This window comes from Orycteropus afer, unplaced genomic scaffold (assembly GCF_000298275.1).
Source record: "Orycteropus afer afer isolate SDZICR_OR568_19922 unplaced genomic scaffold, OryAfe1.0 scaffold00421, whole genome shotgun sequence".
Lineage (NCBI taxonomy): Eukaryota > Metazoa > Chordata > Mammalia > Tubulidentata > Orycteropodidae > Orycteropus > Orycteropus afer.
The window spans coordinates 390008-413387 of record NW_006922008.1 but is presented as its reverse complement, the minus strand read 5'-3'; positions in this window follow the sequence as shown (position 1 = coordinate 413387).

Sequence of the window (23380 nt, the reverse complement as noted above, 5' to 3'; positions counted from 1 at the left end):
CTTGACCCTGAGCACGTCTTCTTAATGTCATTTAAAAATAAACATGACAAAATGCAAAGTGTGCATAAAACAATTCTGCTGCACACTGAAGTACCACAGTTGTCATGAGGAAAATGCTCGTGTAGTTGTTTGAGTTGAAGGTGAAACTAGCCTTTTTTTTTTTTTTTCATGGAACACCATTTTTACTTGAGAGAACAATTACCATAGAAATTGTGGTTACTTGAACTTGGGTATTTGGCAGACATTCTCTTGAAAATGAATATGTTTAGTCTGTCAATTCAAGAAAAGCACTAGACAACATTTATTGCCAATGATGTGAGCTTTGGGGCAGGCTTACCCAGTTTGATAAACAGCATCTCCATTCTCCCAGCTGCTTGGGGCCATTAAACCTAGAGCATAGCCTGTCAGCCCACCTTGGAAACATTTCCACAATTCCACCATTTCTTACCACCTCCACTGCCTCCTCCTTGATCCAGGCCACTGTCGGGCATCTCTTGCATGAACAGAGGCCCCCTGCTGCCCTCTTGCCTCCCTGCACTTTGCTTCACAGAGCAGCAGTAGGATCTTACAAAAATGTTAGATCGGCTCCAAACCTTGTAAGGGCTTCCCATCTCACCAACATCATGGCTCACGGGGCCTGTGGTAGATTATGAAATTATTAGCCCCCCAAAAACAAGCCTCCTGATATTCATACCCTAGGGCTGTCTCCTCCCATACTGATTCTGAGTGGGGCCACATGACTTACTTTGGCCAATGCAACAGCAGTAAACATGAAAGAAGCAGAGGTCTGGTAAGGGACTATGTATGGGATTGGCCTGTTAGAATGCTGGCAGTGTCATGTGAGAAACCAGTTTATTCTGCTAGAGGCAGCATGGAGAAGCCCCTTCCTGACAGCCCACTGACTGAGTCACCACTGAACCTATCTCAGTGGTTTCACATCGAACCACCTGGCTGAGCCCAGCCTAAATTGCAGAATCCTTAAGCAAATAACTGCTGTTTTAAGCCACTATGTTTTGGAGTGGGTCTGCTGTGCAGCAATGGATACTATAAGGCTCCATACCATCTCACCCTTGACTATCTCTGGACTTATCTGCTACCACCATCTCCCTTGCTCACTCTCCAGCTGATATGCTGGCCCTCTTGCTGATCCTTGACCATGTTAAGCACACTCCCACTGCGGGACCATTGCACTAACTCTTCCCCCTGCCTGTACTGCTCTTCCTCTGATACCCACGCAGCTCACCATCCTACTTGCTTCAGGTCTCTATTCAAATGTCTCCTTCTCAGAGAAGGTTTCCTGAACTCACATACAAATTGCATCTGCATCTCTCTGTAGCCGCCTTTACCCTGCTTTACTCTTCTATTTAGCCCTTATCGCCACTTGGCATATTATGGATTTACTTATTTTGTTTGCATAGTTTCTGCTTCCCTTCACCAACACATAAACTCTCAAGAGCAGAAATACTTGAAATCTGTATCCTCAGCACCTGGAATGAGTCCTGGCCCTGAGTAGGCACTCAATGTAGATTTATTGAATAAAATAATACATGAATGATTTGACATTTACATAAGCTTTTGTTTGAAAAAAAAATCCTATAATAGGTAACATTTATATTTAATTTATTACATAATATTTATTAGTAGGAACAGTCTTTTTAATGACTTTTTGCTTTCTTCATATATGATGTCCTTGATGTCATCCCAAAAGTCAACTGGTTTTTGGTCATGAGTGTTTAATGCATCAAAGCTATTCTTAAGATGGTCTCTAAATTCAGGTGGGATATAGTCAAGATTGTACTCTGACTCTCATGGACTTGTTTTAATTTTCTTCAGCTTCAACTTGAACTTGCATGTGAGCAACTGATGGTCTGTCCCATAGTCAGCCTCTGGCCTTGTTCTGACTGATGATACTGAGCTTCTCCATTGTCTCTTCCCACAGATGTAACTGATCTGATTCCTGTGTATTCCAACCTGCAAGGTCCACATGTATAGTCACTGATGTGTTGTTGAAAAGGAAAACAAAGCAAAAGGTCATTAAAAAGACAGGAAAAAAAAAAAAAAAAAGACCAAAATGGATGTCAGAAGAGACTACGAAACTTGCTCTTGAATGGAGAGTAGCTAAAGGGAATGGAAGAAATGATGAAGTAAAAGAGCTGAACGGCAGATTTCAAAGGAAGGCTTGAGATGACAAAGTATTAAAATGAATGTAACCTGGAGTTAAAAAATCAAAGGGCGAGAACACTCAGCTTTTCTCAAGCTGAAAGAACTGAAGAAAAAATTCAAGCCTTGAGTTGCAATATTGAAAGATCTACAGGCAAAGTATTGAACAATGCAGGGAGCATCAAAGGAAGAGGGAAGGAAAATGCAGAGTCACTGTACCAAAGAAATTGGTTGACGTTCAACCATTTCAGGAGGTAGGATATAATCAAGAATCAATGGTACTGAAGGAAGAAGTCCAAGCTTCACTGAAGGCGTTGGTGATAAACATGGCTCCGGGAATCGAAGAAATACCAATTGAGATGTTTCAACAAATAGATGTGATATTGAAATCCCTCACTCATCTATGCCAAGAAATTTGAAAGACAGTCAACTAACTGGAAGAGATCCACATTTGTACCAATTCTAAAGAAAGGTGACCCAGTAGGATGTGGAACTTATTGAACAATATCATTAATGTCACATGCAAGTAAAATTATGATGAAAGTAATTAAAAAATGATTGTAGCAGTACACCAACAGGGAACTGCCAGAAATTCAAGCCAGATTCAGAAGAAGACACGGAATGAGAAATATCACTGCTGATGTCAGATGGATCTTAGTTGAAAGCAGAGAATACCAGAAAGATGTCTACCTGTGTTTTATTGACTGTGCAAAGATACTTGACTGTGCGGCTCATAACTAATTTGCATAACACTGTGAAGAATGGAAATTCCAAAACCCTTAATTGTGCTCATGCAGAACCTGTTCATAAACCAAGAAGTAGTCGTTTGAACAGAACAAGGGGATGGATATTGCATGGTTTAAAATTAAGAAAGGTGTGTGTCAGGATTGTATCTTTCACCATACTTAGTCTATCTGTCTGCTGAGCAAATAATCCAAGAAGCTGCATTATATGAAGAAGAATGTGGCATCAGGATTGGAGGAAGATTCATCAACAAACTGCAATATGCAGATGATACAATCTTGCTTGCTGAAAGCAAAGACTTGAAGCACTTACTGATGAAGATCAAAGACTATAGCTTTCAGTATGGATTACACCTCAACATGAAGAAAACAAAAGTCCTCACAACTGGACCAATAAGCAACACCATGAAAAATGGAGAAAATATTGAAGTTGTCAAAGACCTCATTTTATTTGGATCCACAATCAACACCCATGGGAACAGTAGTCAAGAAATTAAATGATGTATTGCATTGGGCAAATCCACTGCAAAAGACCTCTTTAAAGTGTTCAAAAGCAAAGATGTCACTTTGAGGACTAAGGTCAGCACTGCTGACCAAAGCCAAGGTATTTTCAATTGCCTCCTATGCATATTAAAGCCGGACAATGAATAAAGAAGATGTAAAAAGAATTGATGCCTTTGAATTATGGTATTGGTGAAGAATACGGAATAAACCATGGATGGCCAAAAGAATTAATAAATCTGTCTTGGAAGAATACAAGCAGAATGCTCCTTAGAAACGAGGATGGTGAGACTTCGTCTAACTTACTTTGGACATGTTATCAGGAGGGACCGTTCCCTGGAGGACATCATGCTTTGTAAAGGGGAGGGTCAACAAAAAGGAGGAAAGCCAATTACGAGATGGATTGACATGGTGGCTGCAACAATGCTGTAGTGCACAGCAAAGACGGTGAAGATGAGGGTTGATATGAGTCAGAGCAGACTTGATGGCACCTAAGAACGATAATGGGAGCTCTGGTGGCACAGCGCCAAAGGCACTTGACTGCTAACCAGAGGGTTGGTGGTTCAAACCCACCAGCCACTCCTTGGAAGGAAGATGGGGCAATCTACTTCTGTAGAGATACAGCCTCAGAACCCAAGAAGAGGTCTCTATGAGTCGGGTCCGACTCCATGGCACATAACTACAACAACAACAATAACAACCAGACACTAGTAGATATTACTCTTTCTAGCAACCTATGAAGTAGACATCATTATCTCCATTTTGCAGATGAAAGAATTGAGACAAAGAGAGGTAAAGTAACTTGTCCAAGACCACATATCAGGGCAGTATCTGACATATTAATGTCAGAGTAAAAGCAGCCTGGCCTGAGAGTCCACATTCTTAATCACCTACCACAATGGATCTGGGAAGATCTTAAACATCTAATATGAAGAGGTTGGGCCATGACCTCTAAGGTACTTCCATGGGTCTGTGAGCTCTGAGATTCAACCTGTCTACAATACTAATGGACTAGTTAGTGAATTAGTTTACTCAACAAGTATTTATTGGTTGTCTACTACATGCTACATTCTACACATCTTCTGTAATCTTAAGATGTAGGTATTATGATGCCCATTTTAGAGCTGTGGAAAACTGAGACTAATTGGACTTGAGAACTTATTCAGGGTCACAGGAGTATAAGCAGAGACAACATTTGAACCGTGGTGTCAGGCTGGCTTGCTTCTGAAAACTCAAGCTTGTTCTCTGACCCCAGCCTGCCTTTCTGGGATGTTGGAGGGAGCCACTGGGGCTGTATTTACATGAGATCCTGAGGAATACATTGATACTACTGTTGGGTTCAGGGGACATCAGCTGCCTCTTGACCTCCTAGACGGGGCTCCAGATCTGGGGCACCAGCTTGGTCCAGGAACCTTGGCTGGGAATTGGTGAAGAGGGAAGGCTTCCTAACAAAGCCCCTTGAGGTATCTCCTTTGTCCTGGGCCTCCCTTTCCCTTCAGCTTACTCTGACCAATGTCAGCCACTGCAACATAAAATTATGCCTCATTAGAAGAGGTCAGGCCCTGCCATCCCCAGGTAATTTAGTCACACTGTCCTTCAACCGCATTTTCCACCAGCAAGTGCTGATTTCCAATCCCACATCTCCCAGTGGTCTACAGAGGCTCATTAAGGCTCCAGCAGCTAAATCAGGGACTAGGGAGACAGCCAATATCTAAAGACATGCTTATTCAGGGCAAAAAATGAGGAGGGGGAGCTGCAACAAGGCTTTCCCCCAGGAACCACACCCTGGCTGGGAAACAAGACTGGGTCACGTGACTAGTGTCAGGTTGGCTGGCAATGTAAACAAGGTCACAGACTTATTAATAGTCCTTATTACAAACTCTCGAGGTCCCCACCTACGTCATTACAGGAAGTGCAGTGTTTGCCTAGGATTTTCCAAGAACGCCCAGGGGTGTGGGCTCATCACTGATGCTCCGACTGCCCGCCAGTGTGTGCTGTAGCAGCTCAGTAGCACCCTCTGGAGGCGAGTCCACTGCTGATTTCTTCGTGGAGAAAAAGATGTGCCTCCATCCGTTTAGGGAACTGTGACAGCCCAGCAACGTTTTTGGAAGTGAGATGAGAAAAGAACATTTCTTCCCCTTGTGTTATTCTCTGTTCCACAGTAAAGTTGCCAGGGTCCCAACTGTTACAGCTCTTACTTCACACAGTCACAGTAGATAAATAAATCTCAAAACTGAAAAATCCACTGTGGTAGAGTCATTCACATTCATAGGATTGAATCCAATAGGACAGAGCAGAACTGTCTCATCTTTCTCCTGCAGAGCAGCTGGTGGGTTTGAACTGCCAACCTTTTGGTTAGCAGCCAGAGGTTTTTAACCACTATGCCACCAGAGCTCCTCAGTAAATAAACTGAATAGTAGCTAGATCAATAGCTTCTGTCACAGCTGTCATCAAGTCAGCTCCAAAGACCTGCTGTACAAGGACTCATGGAGACCTTATGTACAACAGAGAGAGGCATTGTGTGGTCCTGCAGCCTCCTCCCAATCGTTGGTAGGTTGACTCCATTGTGTGGCTGTTGTGCTAATCCATTTCACCAAGGGCCTCCATCACCCACGAAGGCACTCTCCTTCACCAGACATGATGTCCTCCTCCAGAATTTGATCCCTCCTGATTCATCCAAAGCAAGTGAGTCAGACAATTTTCTGTTATGATTCATAAGATATTCATTGGCTAAATTTGGATCAGACGTAACTGCAAACATCCATTAATAATCAAAATGTGGAATGTACAAAATATGAATCTAGGAAAATTGGAAGTCATCAAAAATGAAAAGATTGATATCCTAGGCATTAGTGAGCCGAAATGGACTGAGATTGGCACTACGCCACCAGACCTCCCGTTTTTTGGTTGGTTTGATGGTCTGCTGTTTCTGGAATGACACATTGAAGAGAAATGGCATCATACCCATCGTCAAAAAGAACATTTCAATATTTATACTGACAAACAGCTCTGTCAGTGATAGATAATATCTATATGCCTACAAGGAAGACTAGTTAATACAACTGTGATTCAAATTTAGGCACCAACCACTAATGCCAAAGATGAAGAAATTGAAGATTTTTACCAACATCCATAGTCTGAAATTGATCAAATGTACAATCAAGATGCATTGATAGTTATATTGGTGATTGGAACGCAAAAGTTGGAAATGAAGACAGATCTGTAATTGGAAAATAGGACCTTGGTAATAGAAACAACACCAGAGATTGCATGATAAAGTTTTGCAAGATCAATGACCTATTCACTTATGTTGTTTTCAACAACATAGAAGGTGACTATATACATGGTCCTTGCCAGGTCCTATATACAGGACCTTACACATGAAACATATCACTACATCTGAGGGAAGAAGTGATGGGGAAGTGTTCTTTGCTTTCAGCCAAGATCCATCTGACATCAGCAATGATATCCCTTGTTTTACATCCTCTTCAGAATCTGGCTTGAATTTCGGGCAGATCCCTGTTGGTGCGCTGCTGCAACCATTTTAAAATTATTCTCAGCAAAATTTTATGTGAATGTGATATTGATGATATTGTTCAATAATTTCTGCATTCTGTTGGATCACCTTTGTTTTAAGTGGGCACAAACATAGAACTCAATATAGTCAATTCACCAGGTAGCTATCTTCCATATATCTTGGCATAGGCAAGTGGGTGCTTCCAGCATTGCATCTTTTTGTTGAAACATCTCAGTGGTATTCCATCAATTTATAGAATTTTATTTTTTGCCAATTTTTTCAGAGCAGCTTGGACTTCTCCTTTCAGTACCATCGGTTCTTGATCATATGCTTCCTCCTGAAATAGTTGAACGTCGACCAGTTCTTTTTGGCACAGTGAGTCTGGGTCTTCCTTTGATGCTTACTGTGACATTCAGTATTTAGCCCATGGAATCCTTCAGTATTGCAACTCGAGGCTTGGATATTTTCTTCAGTTCTTTTAGCTTGAAAAATGCCAAGCACGTTCTTCCTTTTTGGTTTTCTAATTCCAGGTTTTTGCACTTTTCATTACAATACATTACTTTGTCTTCAAAGCCACCCTTTGAAATCCTCTGTTCAAATTTCTCTCTACCTTTTTTTCTAACAACATAAACAACATAAATGTGGGCCTTGCCAGGTGGAGTATACAGGACTCAAATTGACTACATCTATACATATATCTATATCTATCTATATGTGTGTGTATATATATATATATATATAGAGAGAGAGAGAGAGAGAGAGAGAGAGAGAGAGAGACTCGGAAGGAAGGTTGGGCAATCCTACTTCCTTAGTGATACTGCCTCGGAAACCCAAGGAGGGGTCGCTATGAGTCAGGTTTGACTCGACGGCACATAACAACAACAACAACAATAGAGAGAGAGAGAGAATAAATAAATAGATAGATAGATAGATAGATAGACAGGCAGAGATATTTATTGCAAGGAAAAAGCTCACACAGTTGTAGAGGCTGGCAAGTCCCAAACCCATGGGCCAGACACCAGGCTGGAGGCTTCTCCTGACTCATGTGGTTTCAGAGGCTGATGAACCCAAAAGCGGCAGGTCAGATGGCAAGCTGCTGGCTCCTGTCCCAAGAACTGGAGGTCAGAGGATGATGAGTTGGATGCAGGATCAAGAGCAACAAGCTTTGCCAGAACATCCATATATGGATGTAGGCCACACCCCAAGGAATCTGACTGGCTTTCAACTTATTGACTTTTCAACTGATAGGTTGTTCATATCACATCACAAAATGGAGGATGATTACATGCTATTACATTGTGGAAGAGCAAGCAGTCCAATGTCTGCCAAATCACTGAGAATCATAGCTTAGCCAAGTTGACATCACAGTTGCCATGAATTGGAATGACTTGAAGGCAACAAACAATAACAATATACCTACTTTAGGGTGTACCAGGACAGAGACACAACAACAGTAGCCAAGCTATTGTGCTAACAGTAATAGCTACCTTACAGTAAGAGATGATCAGGAGGCAGGCGTTGTGCTTTACTCACATTATTTAACTCAGTCCTCACAACAACCTTGTGAGGAGGGGTGGTTATCAGCCCCATTTACAGAAGAGGAACTGAGCCCTGCAAAGATGCAATGATTGCCCAGGATTCCCCAGCTGGTTTGTGAGAATCAGGTGTCGTGATCCAGCCTGTACTTTAACAACTATGCTATACTCATCTCTGGCCAAATGACTGGAATTCCCCCTCTGACCCACCATTTTTTGTTCAAAGTTCCCATTGACTCTCTCATGTATTCTTCAGCTGCAGACCCTGCCCTTTTCTTCTGCCTTCTGGCATTTGTCCTATTGCCTTTGACGACCCTCAGGGCTCTCTAGGAAGTCCCCAGACTATGTTGGTGTCTCTGTTCCAAGCTGTAGACACTATGTCACTATTGCATCATTGTTGAGGCCCCACTGAACTGTCTTTCCAGCAGTCCTCTCCAATGCTCACTCCCCTCCTCCTTCCCGACTGGCAAAAGTCACTTCCCATCAAACCAAAAAATGAAAACGGTTGTTGTTGAATTGACTCCAACTTATGGCAACCCCAGTGTGGAGCCCCAGTAGAACTGCTACTTAGGGTTTCCTTGGCTATAAACTTTTTTTATTTTATTTATTTATTTAAATTGTGATTTGGGGAAAGTTTACAGACCAAATTCACTTTCCATACATCAGTTCACATACATTTTGTCTCATGACATTTACTACAATTCACCACAATGCAACAGTTCCCCTCCCACTTCCTTCCTATAGTTACCTCTTCCCTGTGTCCTTCCCTCCATGCACTCCTGCCCCCTGAGTTATGTCCCTGCGCATACACAGCCCTTCTTTCTCCCATGATTGTTCTCTCTAAGGAGTGTATCTACCTCAGGTAAATGTTCAACTCATATGCCTGTCTTTTGTTTGGCTGGAAGCCACAGGTGTGGGTTCAATTCCAGACCGAATGGCAGCTAGGGGCCATAGTCTCAGTGGTTCAATCAGGCTCTGTCAGACCAACAAACCTGGTGCCTCTTTTTTTTTTTTCTTTCCCAAATGATTTTGAGTTTTGTTCCACATTATTCTCCCTCTCTATCCAGGATCTCCTATATAGTTCCCCCTCCAAGTGTGGTAGCCAGGCCCCAACTAGTTCTTCTGGTCTCATAGTCATATAGGCTGCAGATCACATAGTGTACCAGTTGCTTGAACTAACTGTTTCCATGAATCTTTGGTTTTCTTCATTCTTCTTTGCTCTGGATGAGGAGAGACCCATTGTTGCATCCAGATGGCTGCTTGTAAGCTTTTCAGATCCCAGTCACTACTGGCCAAAGTAGGAGGTGGAACAGTGTTTTGTGTAGTATGTTATGCTTGGCTATAATCTTTACAGAAGCAGATTGTGAGGCTTTTCTTCCATGGAGCCACTGGGTAGGTTTGAACCATCAGCCTTTAGGTTAGTAGCCAAATGTAGACCATTGCTGATACCCAAGGACCTTCACTTCCCACCACAGAGGCTGAAAATGCCAGATACTCTATTTCCCAGTTTTTCGGTACAGTTACAGGTGGACATGTGGTTCTCCTCTGGCCAATGAGCTTTAGGAGAAGTCTTTTGTAGGGCACCTGGTAAGGACTTTTGCCTGGCTAAAACTAAAATAAAGAGATGGAGAGAGAGAGAGAGGAGGGAGAAAACAACACGTGAGAGATGGAGGGAGAAGAGAAGGAGAAAGAGAGAAGCAGGAGTGAGGGTGAGAGAGCGAGGTGAGCTTTCTTTCTGTTTGAGCTACCACTTTCCTTCCTGGAAAGGAGTTCTGGTGGCAGAGTGGTTGAGTCATTTGGCTGCTATCCAAAAGGTTGGTGATTCAAACTCACCAGACGCTCCACAAGAGAAAAATGAAGCAGTCTGCTTCCATAAAGATTTATAGCCTTGGAAACCCTATGTGGCAGTGTAACCAGAATGGACTCAATGGCAGTTAGTTTTGATTTGGTTTCCTTCCTGGCTTTGGATACAATTGTATGAAAATGTGATGTCTGGGGCTATGGCAACTATCTTGCAACCATGAGGGGACAAGCTTGAAATATTCTAGATGGCAAAGTGAAAGGATAGAAAAACATGGATTTTTTTTTTTTTAAATTGTGATTTGGATAAATGTTTACAGAACAAATGCATTTTCTACACAACAGCTCATACATATTTTGTTTCACGACATTGATTGCAATGTCCATAACGTAACAGTTCTCTTCCCACTTCCTCCCTGTGGTTACCTTTTCCCTGTGTCCTTCTTTCCTATGCACTCCTGCCCTCTGAGCTATCTCCCTGGGCAAATACTGCCCTTCTGGTCTCCCATGATTGATTGTCCTATGGAGTGTATCTACCTGATGTAAATGTTCACATTATACTCCTGTCTGTTGTTTGGCTGGAAACCATGGGAATGAGTTCAGTTCCAGGCCCAAAGGGTGACTAGGGGCCATAGTCTTGAGAGTCTCACCAGTTTCTATCAGACAAGCAAGCATTGTTCCACATTGTTCCACTCTGTCTGGGATCTCCTGGTTTGATCCCTTTTTGAGTGGTTGACAGCAAAACCTGGATTCCTGATGATATACTAAACCACTGAAGCTTAGCACTGGAACTGCCTACTTACAGCCTTCTTGCTATATGAGGTGATTAAACATTTTTATTGTTTAGGCCACCTAAACAATTTAAGGGTCTGTTTCTTGTAGCCAAAAGCATTATTGACTGTTACCTTATCACACTGGAGCTGGGGAAAATGTTGTTGTTGTTGCTAGGTGCCATCGAGTTGTTTCTGGCACACAGTGACCCTATGTACAGCAGAATGAAAGACTGCCTGGTCCTGTGCCAGCTCCATGATCCTTGCTATACCTGAGCCCATCACTGTAGCCACTGTGTCAATCCATCTTGTTGAGGGCCTTCCCCTCTTTTACTGACCCTCCAGTTTACTAAGCATGATATCCTTCCATAGGGAATGGTCCTTTCTTAGAACATGATGAAAGTAAATGAGACAAAGTCTGGCCATTTTAGCTTCCAAGAAGCATTCCAGCTGCACTTCTTCCAGGACAGATTTGTTAGTTCTTTTAGTAGTCTATGGTACTTTCAGCATTCTTCACCAACACCACAATTCAAAAGCATCAACTCTTCTTCAATTGTCCTTACTCATTGTCCAGCTCTCACAAGCAGATGAGGTAATTGAAAATACCATGGCTTGTGTCAAGTGCAGCTTGACACCTTAGTCCTCAAGGAGACATCTTTGCTCTTCAGCACTTGAAAGACGTTTTTTTGCAGCCGATTTGTCCAGTGCTATATGTCGTCTGAAAATTTGACTGCTGCTTCCATTGGTGTTGATTGTAGAACCAAGTAATACAAAGTCTTTGACAACTTCAATATTTTCTCCATTTATTGTGATTTTTGTTTTCTTTATATTGAGATGTAATCCATGCTGGAGACTATATTCTTCAATCTTCATCAGTAAGTGCTTCAAGTCATCCTTAATTTCAGCAAGCAAAGTTGTGTCATCAGTGTATCACAGGTTGTTAATGATTCTTCCCAATAAAGTTAAAATCTTTATTAGGCTGTAAGCAGAGCTGAGGCCCCAGAGAAGAGTGGAAAGAATATGAGTTTGTGTTCAAATCCCACCTCCACAACTTAATAGTCGTGTGACTTCGAGCAACAGCTTAACTTCTCTGAGCCTCAGTCTTCTCCTAACCAGTGCCTCACACATGTGAATAACCATCAACTGATAGGTTGCTGTTTGGTTCCAGTAAGTCAATTCCAACTCCTAGTGTCCCTATAGGAGCTCTGGTAGTGTAGTGCCTAAGGCATTTGACCACTAACCAGAAGGCTGGTGGTTCAAACCCACCAGCCACTCCTCGGAAGCTCGGACAATCTACTTCCATAGCAACACCCAAGAGGGGTCACTATGAATCAGGTCTGACTCAATGGCACATAACAACAAAGTGTCCCTATGTGACAGACTAGAATTGTCCCGTAGGACTTTCTTGGCTTTATGGAAGCAGACTGTAGGTCTTTCACCCAGAGAGTCATGGGTGGGTTTGAACCACCAATTTTTCTGTTAGCAGCTGAGCACTTAACCATTGTGCTATCAGGGCTCCTTGACTAATATATAAATGGAGATACTACTATTTATCCCATGGGTTTGTTTTGAAGACAAAGTGCAGAAACATATGCATTGTGACTGATTCAGTACCAAAAACCTAAAAGCATTTTGAATTCAAGTCAGTTCCGACTCATGGTGACCCCGTGCATGTGTTACAGAGTAGAATTGCTCTGAACGGTTTTCTCAACTGTAATCTTTATGGAAGCAGTTCACCAGGGCTTTCTTCTGCAGTACCCCTGGGTGGGTTCCAACTGCCATCCTTTAGGTTAGTGGCTGTTCAGGTTCCTTAGTGCCGTTCTGACAAGAATGTACCACAGATGGGATGGCCATAACAAACAGGAGTTTATTGTCTTGTTTGGAGGCTTTAAGTCCAAGTTCAAAGTGCCAGGCTCTAGGGGCTATGTGAAAGCCCCTCATCCTTCAGCTCTGCCTCTTGCTCCTGGCCCACTGAAGCTAGGGCCATCTCTTTACTCAGGCAGCTACTGGCTGCTGAGGCTAACAAGCACAAGGTTGACAAATAAAATGGCACAGTCCTGATATTACGGAATCACACAGCAGTCCATTAATTCAAGTCTATTGTAAGTCCCAAGGTCGGCAGAGCATGGCAGGCTACTGAACAATGGCATGACTACATGCAGGGTCCAAGCATGCCATAAGCTAGAGACCATTCCCCAAAGCTTCTCCCTATACACAGGAAGCAGACCACATCCCTACAGCAGTTATTCAGCTGCTCACAGTAGATTCTACCATGGAGTTGATTACCAGTCTCATCATGAGGAATACTACATCCAGCTGCCCAGCCACTCAACCAGGCCCAGCCAAGTTGACACACAGACTTAACACCACAGTGGCCAATCACAACTGCTTGTGCCACCCAAGTATCCTACTGACTCAGTAACCCAACCAACCCAACCTACTGCCACGGAGTGGATTCTAACTCAAAGCGACCCCATTGGGTTTCCAAGGTGGTAAGTCTTTATGGAAGTAGATTGCCTCATCTTCCTTCCTCAGAGTGGCTGGTGGGTTTGAACTGCCACCTTTCTGTTTAGCAGTCAAATGCCTTAGGCACTGCGCCACCAGAGCTCAGTAGTGTTCAAAAATGCTAGGTCATCCACATATATTCACTTACACTGCTTGTTTATCTAACTTAGTTTTTTCTTCATGTCAGCCATCCTTTCCCTAGGAACTTGGTACAAGACTCTGGGACTGGACTGGAAGGCAATTTAAAGTATTGCCCTGATCTGCCTTATATCCCCCTGCCCTTCTTAGCTGACTCTTCTCTAGGTGAACTGCCCTCCAGGGGAGCTCCTGCATCTGGTACCTGCCCAGGAAGTTCAGCACCTCCATTATCAGGGTTACTCATTACAACCAACAGAAACACTCTGGCTGATTTAGCAGAAAAGGAGCTTCTTAAGAGGGTATGGACTTACAGAATTCTTGGAGAGGCTTGAGGACCTGGGCCAAGGAGAGGCTTCCAGGATCAGGGCCCTAAGACAGCCATGGAAGCAGCTTTGACGAGCAAACAGCCACCTCTGCTAGGGCATTTCTGCAACAAGAATTTGACATTGCAACCACGGTCACCAGAAAGCTGAAAACCCTGTGGCTACCCTCCTTTCTCACACTTTTTCTTCCATATCCAAGTCTCACCTGGGTGAATCTAGTTGGTAGAACCTGGATCATCACATGCCTGTGTTTCAGCTGCCAAAGAATTCTTAGAAGTCATCATTTCTGTGTCCCACCATGGGGAGATGGAACTCATAAGAGTGGACATTTCTCAAATACAGTAAGGTATTGGAAATGTGCTGGACACATGGAAACTATGACAAATACCAGATTAAGTACTTTTTGTGCCTCAGTTCTTTGGAAGACCAAATGGCAGCCCTAGCTCATTTGACATTGTCTCTCTCATGAGGCAACTTGGGCCTCCCATAAACGGAAAATAGTCTGGCCAGCTCTGGCTTTTGACCACCCAGGACCTTTTTATCTGACCCTCTCCCACATATGTAGGCCTGAAGGGCTTTCAATCATGAAGCTCCTCTGCCCTCCCAGTTATAGGGTGAGTAAGTAACCCAGACTGAACAACCGACCACTGTATTCTGTTTCCCTAAAAATGATTGGTCCAGAGATAGGCCCTGACCAAAAGAGTGCCAATAAGAATTTTCTCTGGGACTGATATACTGATGTATATCTTTTGTCCTGGGGTTGTTAAGCTGGGAGGATGTTTATTTATTGTAGCTGGTAACCATCTTCCCTGCTAGGATATTTCTGCAACAAGATGTAAGAAACTATATGCAGTCAGAGAAATCAGGTCAGCCTGGAGTGAAGCAGAGATGAAAGATGGTGAGACAGCTGGGAAAAATGGCTTAATCTCCTGGATCCGGCTAAGCCTGAAGCCATTTCGTCTCTGGTTTTTAATTGCATGTGCCACTATGTTCCTCTATAAGCTTTGAGTTGAGTAGTTTGAGTTGAGTTTCTGTCACTTACAACTGAAAGAGTGTTTATAATAACCCACCCACCCCTTAGTGGGAACTTTATTAGGAAGTACTTTTCCAGCTCTTATCTCATTTGATAGTGGATTTGAAAATAGAGAGGGAACTTTAATAATAAAAACAGTGAGTATTATTACCCCAATTTTATATAGAAGAAAATTGGGCTCAGAGGGGTCAAGAGACTGCCCAAGGACACACAGCTAGTTAATAGCCTGGCTTGCATTTGAACTCAGTTCTGTCTACCTTCAAGTCCAGCACTTTGTTCTAGAATCCTATGGTCAAATTTTATTTTCAGAACTAATCTTATTCCTCATCATTTCCCCTAATCCTTGGTAAACTCAAACCCTCCAACGCCTCTTCTCAGTTTCTGATAACAGAGTTTACAGAGTTATTTCTCCTAAGGTGTTTTCATTTTCTAATCATGCATGGGTAAGAATGCTGAGGCAGCATCCAAGCTCAATTAGTGCTATCTGCCCTGGGTTCAAGAGAGGGCTGTGGTGTGGAGGTCAGACCTCTGCCCTTCCTGGCTACAAGTCAATGCCTTCTACATCAGGGCTTCAAACCAGTTCTTCCTGCTTTGGTAATGGCCAGTGAAGTGACACTGAAATTTGGACCCAAGTTTGTGAAATGTGAATGTATAGGAACAATAACCAGAATGGGAAAAATTATGGGTTGACACTCTGCTAGAAACTTAATCTCTAAGAAAACAAGGACAGCAGGTGTGCTGCATAGCAACCAAATCTCTCTCTCTCTTTCTTTTTACTTTTATTGTGGTGAAAACATATACCACCAGACATTCACCAACTTCCCCATCTACAGCTCAGGGATATCGATGAGGTTTTTCATGTTGTGCCACCATTATTGTTATCCCTTTCCAAAACAAGCAACCGAATCTGTTGACAGACAGAGTTGGAAACAACAGTGCCCAGCTCAAATATGGCGGTTTACATTCTGCTTTGAAAGTGTGTTGCTCTCCACAGCCCTGACAATCAGCTAATCTCCCACATTAGGCTCCTGAAAGGGTCCACTATGCCTCTTCCAAGTCTCCCCTTTCAGACCTTCAACTTGTAATTTTTCCCATATCATTTATCTTTCTGGTACACCCACGTCTTACAAATCCAGATCTGTTCTGGATTCATGGCATCGACCATGGCTGGACTAGTTTGAGGCCCTGCTTCACATCATTAACCCTAAATTCTCAACCTAAAAAAAAAAAAAAAAAAAACCCCACTGCCATTAAGTCAATTCCAACTCATAGCGACCCTATAGGACAGGGTAGAGCTGTCACACAGGGTTTCCAAGGCTGTAAATCTTTATGGAAGCAGACTGCCTGTTCTTTCTCCTGCGGAGCACTGGTGGGTTCAAATCTCCAACCTTGTGGTTAGCAGCACCATGCTTTAACCACAGTGCCACCAGAGCTCCTCACAGGTGGAAATTACTGCTCATTTTATTTTCCAGAGGAGGAAACTGAGGTTTAGAGATGATGTTATTTGCCTCTTCTGAAAGTTGCTAAGTAGATGAGTCTTTAAATAAATAAATAACAACACCCCACACACACACACTACAACAGCAGCAATACTACTCATCATGTGCTGTGTGTTTTCTACACGTGAGACACTGGGCTAAGCCTGTGGTACATGTTATCCTACTTCTATTCTTAGAAGCCTGTTGAGGTAGGCCAATGCACTGTATTAGTTTCCTAAGGCTGCCATAACAAAATACCACAAACTGGGTGGCTTAGAAGAACAGAAGGCGCTCTGGTAGCATAGTGCCTGAGACAGCTGACTGCTAACCAGAAGGCTGGTGGTTCAAACCCACCAGCTACTCCTCAGAAGGAAGATGGGGCAATCTACTTCCACAGTGATACTGCCTTGGAAACCCAAGGAGGGGTCGCTATGAGTCGGGGCCAACTCAACGGCACATAACAACAACAGAAGAACAGAAATGGATTGTCTCACAGTTCTGGAGGAGGCTAGGAGTCCAAATACAGGGTGTTATTCAAGGCCATGTTCTTGCTGAAGACTCTGAGAGAAGATTCTTTCTTGTCTCTTCAGCTTCTGGTAGCTCCAGATGTTCCTGGGTTTGTAGATCCATCTTCACCTGGCTGTCCTTCCTCTGTCTGTCTCTCTGTGTCTCTTCTCTTCTTTGCAAGGGCATCACTCAGCAGGGACTAGGACCCACCCTACTTCAGTATGAACTCATGTCAGTTTACCCGATAGCATCTTTAAGATCCTATTCCCCCACACTGGGCAATCTACTTCCGTAGAGATACCACCTCAGAAACCCCAGGAGGGTTTGCTATGTATGAGTCAGAATCGACTCAATGGCAGTGAGTTTGGTTTTTGGTTTGGTGTTCCCACACAAGGTCACACTCACAGGGACTAGGGGTCAGGACTTCAACATATCTTTTTGGGGAACAATTCAATCCATAACATTTACCATTTTTACAGAGGAGGAGACTACAAATCTGGGACTCCAAGTATCTTGTCCTGAGTCACCAACTAATAAGAAGCGGAGCTGAGGAGGAAGCCAGGCGTGTCTGACTCTAGTGCTTGGCGTCCTAACTTGTACTTTATAGGCTTATTTTCATCAGGAGCTGCTGCAATGGTTGGAGGAAGGGGATTCTGAAAAAGTGATGAGCTAAATTACTAGAATACTGACAAAAATTGGTTTAAGCACCTCTGCCAAGACCTTCTAATAAATCCTTTATGTAGGGAACATAATCCCATTGAAAAATGATGAACCCGCCTGCTAACTGGGGCTTCACATGTCCGCTTGTTCAGAGCAGACTGACCAGAAGCCCCTCTTGGGCTGTGTGAGCCCCAACCCCCAGTGGAGGTCACAGCTCCACCCCACCCTTGCCTTTTCCTCTGGGTGAGTCAGAGGCATACAGAACTCTCTGTCACGAGAAGGAAGCTGTAGGCCTTGGGAAAATCCACAGTTGTTTTGTATCCAAAATACAAGGCAGCTTGGAGCTGTGACAAGAGCTTTGCTCTGGGCTGGGTGACCTTGGGCTTGACCTTGAGGTTTCTTCATCTGTAAAGCAAGAGAGATGGGCTAAGTGATGTCCAAGAGACTCAGTTGCTCTAAACATGTGTGAAATGCCTGAGTGAATGCATGGACTCTGTGGTCTCCCTAGCCAATCTGTATGTTTTTATGATGCCCTCAAGCACATAAACTATACGCCACTATTGTGCTTCAAAATTCACTCAAAATATGAACTTAGAAGTACATCTACTTTCCTGAGGCTCTCTAACATTAACTATAAATCCTTAGAAACATGTAAGGCATTAAAACGTTATTTTCGACACTTCTGAACTTAGCCATGGAGGCATGGACTGGATGTGAATTTGGCAAACAACGTCTAAGTGAAGTTGACTTTGACCTGGCATGCTGTGATGGAAGAAGACATAACATAGTCAACTAGCCTTGAGACATAAGTCTAAACAACTTCCCTAATCTCTGAACTTGAACAAAACATGACATTCAGCTCACCTCTAACATAACATTCTAGTCTTTGATGCAACACTGGCCCTTATCATGTGAAACCAGGGTGAGAACTTTACATAAACGCTGAATTGCTGTCACTCGTGGAGAGAAGGCAGAGGCAAAGGGATCTGTCTCTAGCCTCTCACGCTCTTTGAAGATCGTGAGCTGGCTGAGACTGCCCACCACTGCGGACCTTGAACCCTAGCTATGAGGGACCTCTGCCAAGTTCTAGCCGTGGTCGAACCTTCTTGAAACAGCTTATAAGAGGTTAAAGACTTAAGTCTAAAGATTTGGACTCTAACCATTGAACTAACATTGCAATTATCACTCATTCTGAATCTCTGGTTCTCAATGAGTGTTGTGAAGTCTTACTCGAGTGCCTTGCTGTAACTATATTGCAATAAATAAATGAGTCTATGCATGTCAAACCTGAATGTCTCTCTCTTACTTTTCTAAGAATAAATTCTGCACAACACAAGCCCTGATTCTTTCAATCAGCTAATAATTTTCCCTCAAATTTTTCATTTAATTATGAAATTCTTCAAACAAACAGCAAAGTTGAATGAATTCTACAATGAGCATTCATGTACCCACCAGCTAGATCCCACCTGGTTCCCTTTTCAGCTTTTTTCCTCGGTGGCCACTGAGGCAGAAAACCCCCAAAGGCCCTGATGGGCACTCAGGGTGGAATTCAGTCCGAACCCTCTTCTTTATCCTGCAAATCCCACCCCTCATGTGCCGTTCCCCACTCTCAACCCCTTTCTTTTCACCAGTAGCCGTCTTTCTTGATCTACAAATGTCTACCCGCTGTTGTCTGACCTGGATCAGCCATGATGCCTCCTTCACTGGACGTTGGAGAGGGAAGGAGATTTGGGAAGAAGGTTTGCCAGGATGGAGGGTGGGAGTAGGTGCAGGATACCCAAGTTTCTCAAGAGGCTAATCTGTGCCATGTCCTTGGTATGCACTGTGAAAATGTGCAGAAATGTGAAAGTAGTGTATTGCTGTTGTAGAACTGTTGGAAAATGACACAAAAGCCTAATGAAAAACTGAAAATCATCCATGAGCACCACCCACTAACAGCAACAGTCATTGCTGTTAGCAGCCATCGAGTTGGCCCCAGACTCACAGTGACCACATACTTGACGGAATGGAGCACTGCTCGGTCCTACACCATCTCCAAGACCAGCTGTGCACTGGGCTGTTGTGATTCATAGGGTTTTCATTGGCTGATTTTCAGAAGTAGATCATTAGGTCTTTCTTCCTAGTCCATCCTAGTCTGGAAGTTTCCACTGAAACCTGTTCAGCATCATGTTGTTGTTGGATGCCATCGAGTCATTTTCAACACATAATCAACAACATAATCCTCATAATAATCACCATGCTTGAGCCTGTCGTTGCAACCACTGTGTCAATCCATCCCCTTGAATATCTTCCCCTTTTTCCACTGACCCGCTACTTTACTCAGCATGATGTCCTTCTCCAGAGAGTGATCTCTTCTGACAACGTGACCCAAGTATAAGAGACAAAGTCTGGCTATTCTTGCTTCTAAGGAGCATTCTGGCTGTATTTTCTCCAAGACAGATTTGTTCCTTCTTCTAACAGTACATTTGATATTCTTTGTCAACACCACAATTCGAATGCATCAGTTCTTCTGTGATCTTCCTTATTCATTGCCCAGCTTTCACATGCGTATGAGATGATTGAAAATACCATGACCTGAGTCAGACTCCCCTTAGTCTTCAAGGGGATGTTTTTGCTCTTCAACACTTTAAAGAGGACTTTCATAGTACATTTGCCCAAAGCAATGTATCATTTGATTTCTTGGCTGCTGTTTCCATGGGTGTTGATTGTGGATCCAAGTGAAATGAAATCTTTGACAACTTCAATCTTTTCTCCATTTATCATCATGTTGCTTATTGGTCCAGTTCTGAGGATTTTTGTTTTGTTTATGTAGGTGTGCAATCTATACTGAAGACTGTAGTCTTTGATCTTCATTAGTAAATGCTTCATGTCTTCTTCACTTTCAGCAAGCAAGGTTGTGTCATCTGCATATTGCAGGTTGTTAATGAGTCTTCCTCCAATCCTGATGTCATGTTCTTCTTCATATAGGCTAGCTTCTTGAATTATTTGCTCAGCATACAGATTGAGTAAGTATGGTGAAAGGTACAGCCCTGATATACACCTTTCCTGATTTTTACCCTGTACTATCACCTTGTTGTGCTTGAATGACTGCCTCTTAGCCTATGTACAGTTTCTCATGAGCACCATGAAGTGTTCTGGAATTTCCATACTTTGCAGTGTTAACTGTTATGATCCACACAGTCAAATGCCTTTATATAGTCAATGAAACACAGGTAAACAGCATCATAGCAACATGCAGTCCTCCATGGATTGATGGGTGGTGGTTGCACGTGAAGGGCATGGGCCAGGAACGAAACCTGGGCCTGCCATGTGGAAGGGAATGATCCTACCACTAAACCAGCACTGGCTCACAGGGAGCTAGCACTATGAGCACCTGCCGTGTGTTGGGCTTTGTGCTTGTTGTGTTATTTCCTCTGTAACCATATGCAGTGGATAGGTAGCTATTACTATCTCCAATTTCTAGCCAAGGAAACTGAAGTACAGAGAAGTTGGGCAATTTACTCAAGTTCACACAGCTAGGAAGGGGTGGAACTGGGATCTCCAGTCTGCTTCCAGTACATGCGTTTAATGACTCTTCTCCACTGCCTCCCTGACTCCTGTAATGATGGGTTTAGATATATCTGACAGTAGCATTTGAGCAGTGCACATGTATTTATTTCAATAAAATTGAGATCATGTTATTTTGTAACCCACTTCTTTCACTTAAAACCATTTCTGTTGCCATTATGTGCCATGGAGTTGGATTCAACTCATAGCAACCCCTCCTTGGTTTTCTGAGGCGGTATCACTACAGAAGTAGATTGCCCAACCTTCCTTCTAAGGAGTGGCTGGTGGGTTTGAACCACCAGCCTTCTGGTTAGCCATCAAATGCCTTAGGCACTATGCCACCAGAGCTCCATTTCTAGTCACATATTAATCCTCAAAAGAGCCCTGAGGTAGGTATCACTGTTTGCATCTACAGATGAGTAAGCAGGAGGCTGCAGAAGAAAGCCTGGACCATGGAAGCACAGAGAGGAACCACTCACCAAGGCACTTGGTAAGTGGGGAGGCTGGGATTCAAATGTCTGTCTCTAAAGCTGGGGGGAGCCTTCCTGCCTCTCTGCCTCCCACACCCAGGAAGTGGGACAATCGAGTGCATGGGGTAGAGGAGGACAAAAGGAAGTCATTGTCTTCCCAACTAGTTGCTATTGAAGGTTCCAACTCATGCTGACTCTGGCTTGTGGTGACCCCATGTGTGTTAGAGTAGAACCGTGCTCCATGGGGTTTTCAAGGGCTGATTTTTCAGAACTAAATCACCAGACCTTTCTTCTGAGGTGCTTCTGGCTGGACTTGAACCACTAACCTTTGGTTAATAGCCGAGTGCTTAACTGCTTCACCGTCCTGGGACCTCATTAAGAGGAATGATCTATGGCAGCAATTATTGAACAACAGCTTCTAGCTGGCTTCTGTGGTTTGGAGATCCAACACAAACCTAAGATCCTGTAGTAGTAATTAGTCACAATTACATTTATATGGTGCTTACTACATGCCAGGCACTGTGCTAAGTGCTTGATTTATGTTACCCACTGCCATGGAGTGGATTCCAAGTCACATTGACTCCACTGGGTTTCCGAGGTGGTAAATCTTTACAGAAGTAGATTGCACTGTCTTCCTTCTGGGGATTGGCTGGTAGGTTTGAACCACCAACCTTCTGGTTAGCAGTCAAATGTACTAGGCACTACACCACCAGAGCTCCTTTTGTATATATTAGGTAATTACAATCTTTACGGTGCCCCTATAAGGAATGTATTCATTACCTCCATTTCACAGAAGAGGAAACTGAAGCACAGAGAGGTGAAGTGACTTGCTCAAGGTCACACTAGGAAATAGCAGAGCCTATAAACAAATCCATGCAGTCTGGGCTCTTTCACTCCTAGGCAGTACTGCCTCTTCTTACATCTTCCTTATTCTTCTGCCATGGCTAACGTTTATGGGCACCATTATGAATTCCATCTAATTGATTGACAATATTTGTGAGGAAGACTTGCCAAGAATGGGGTATTAGTTACCTCTCATTACATAAAAAATTACTCCCAAAGCAGCAAAGAGCACACTGATTGTCTCACTGTTTTGTGGCTCAGCTCAGCTCACAGTGCTGTTGTCAGGGCATCAGCTGCGACCATGGTCATCTCAAGACTCAGTTGGGGCAGAATCTGCTTTCAAGCTCATTCCGTGGCTGTCGGCGGGGTTCAATACCTTGTGGGCTGTTGGCTGAGGACCTCAGTTCCTTGACACAAGAGATTCTCCATAGGCCAGCTCACAATAGAGCAGCTGGCTTCATCAAAGTGAGCAAGTGAGAGAACGTGAGAGAGTGCCAGCAGGACAGAAGCCTTTTAAAACCTGATTTGGAAATGACACACCACTTTTTTTTTTCCCCTGTATTCTTTTGAGAAGCAAGTCACTAGGTCCAGCCCACACTCACACAAGTGTGTAAAAACCAGCAGGCAGGGATCATTGGGAGCCACTTCAGAAGACTGCCTATCCCAAGGCTCACAGAGAATAAATGTGAGGCTGCAGTCTTATTGGGATTGGCATCATCATGTAGCAGCAAATATATGGATTTTGTGGCCTGAAAGATCTGGGTTCAATTCTGGGACTCTTGTCTCCCAAACTGAGTGGTTACTTGATCTTTGGCAAGTTACTGAACTTCTCTGAGCCTTGATTTTCTCAT